General features: G+C 14.7%; 7 annotated features.

Annotated features, from left to right (window-relative positions):
* Positions 1-89: 89 nt before the first annotated feature.
* Positions 90-154: a microsatellite.
* Positions 106-165: a microsatellite.
* A 212-nt stretch (positions 166-377) lies between these two features.
* Positions 378-415: a microsatellite.
* A 600-nt stretch (positions 416-1,015) lies between these two features.
* Positions 1,016-1,128: a microsatellite.
* Positions 1,038-1,116: a microsatellite.
* A 606-nt stretch (positions 1,129-1,734) lies between the features above and the next one.
* Positions 1,735-1,768: a microsatellite.
* A 14-nt stretch (positions 1,769-1,782) lies between these two features.
* Positions 1,783-1,821: a microsatellite.
* Between the last annotated feature and the right edge of the window lie 48 nt (positions 1,822-1,869).

Genomic DNA, 1,869 nt, shown 5'->3' with positions numbered 1-1,869 from the left:
TATTTATTTTTATTTTTTTAATATATTATTTATAATTCTTTTTTTATATTATAAAATTTTAATATTTTATATTCATTATATTAATATTGTTTTAATAATAAAATTTTTTATTTTTATTTTATAAAAATATATTTTTTTTTAATTTAAATAAATAAACTTTTTTTTGAAAAAAAAAATCGTATAATTTTATATATTTTTTTTTTTAATAAATTTTCATAATATTAATTTAATATTAAAGTAATAATTATTAAATTATTTTTACATTATAAAAGGTTTATATATATTATTAATTTAGTTTATATATATTAATTATTAATAAACATATAGATTTATCTTTATAACAATAAAAAAAAAATTATTTGAAAAATTCCGAATTAAAAAATTATAATTATATAAAAATATATAATTTATATAACTTGTTAAAAATCTAAAAAAAAAAAAAAAAAATTCAAATTAAATAAAAACATGGAAATCGAATAAGAAAAAATAAAAGAATTAGAATAAAAAGCCGAAGAATTACATAAATAATAAAAATATAGTGAAACACTTGATTTATTAGAATTAATTCTAAATATGAAACGCGATTTATATGGTGAAAAAAGCCAAGATTACAAAAACGCATGCGATAAATTAAGTGAAATATGCAATTTTATCGGCATGATATGCCTAAACAACGAAAAATATGACCAATGTATCACTTTTCTTAAAAAAGCTGAAATATTAAGCATTAATTCAAGCCTATAAAAATCTATTACATACAATAACATAGCCTAATATTGCAAATAAACTAATAAAACAAAAACAGGAATTAATTATTTACAAAAGGCTTAAGATATATAATTAAAATAAGGTAACCCAATGTTATTAGCGGATATTCATTTAAATTAATGTGCTTTATTATCAAAAGTAGAGAAACATTAAGAAGCACTTGAGCATATTTTAATTGCTGTAGTTTTATTATAAGATTAATATAATTAAATACTTATAGCATAGATAGAATAAAAAGATAATAAAAAATATGAAAATAATAATAAATTATAATAAGAAAATAATTAAGTATAATAATAAGATAATAATTAAGTATAATAATAATAAGAAAATAATTAAGATTAATAAAATAATGAAAATGAAGAACTTTTGACAAAATTAGCTATCGCATATCATAATATGGGTGTATAATTCGAATATTTAAAAAGATATGAGGAATCTATATAAACATATGAAAAGGCAGTTTTATTTGCCAATAAATAATTAGGTGAAAATCATTAATTATCGAAATAATTTTCGGAAGTTTTAAATTCCGCAAATAAACATATTACCGATTAAATAAATAAAGACTATAGTAAAAGGAAAAACACTAATAATTAGTTTAGTATTGAAAAAGTAAGTGTTTTATACAATTCAAATAAAAAAACAAGAAAAGATTTTATTGTAAAATAAGCAACTAAAACTGGTTATAAGACTAAAACAACTCATCAAGATATTAATAATAATAAAGTAATTAAAAATTAAAAATTGGCTAAAACCTCATATGGATTTATATCTAATTAAAATATTGAAAATGGATTAAATAATGAAAACAAATTTAATAATGTGAAAAATTATTAATCAAATAAATAAGAAGGAAATTTTTGAATTTTTGATTTTTTTTTATTTAATAAAAAAAAAAAAAAAATATTTATATACATATATATATATTAAAATAAATATAAAAAATATTTAAAAAAAAAAAAAAAAAAAAACTTTCAAAAAAAACTTTCAAAAAAAAAAAAAAAACTTTTTTTTTTTAATAATTTTTTAATTTTTTTTTAATTAATTTTTAAAAAACAAAAATGGGGTATAAAAATTAAATTTTTTTTTTTTATTTTT

The sequence above is a fragment of the Ichthyophthirius multifiliis genome (assembly GCF_000220395.1).
Source record: "Ichthyophthirius multifiliis unplaced genomic scaffold scaff_1120509250668, whole genome shotgun sequence".
In the NCBI taxonomy this organism is placed as follows: Eukaryota; Ciliophora; class Oligohymenophorea; order Hymenostomatida; genus Ichthyophthirius; species Ichthyophthirius multifiliis.
Note: the sequence above shows the minus strand (reverse complement) of the source record. Positions and strands in the feature narration are given on the sequence as shown.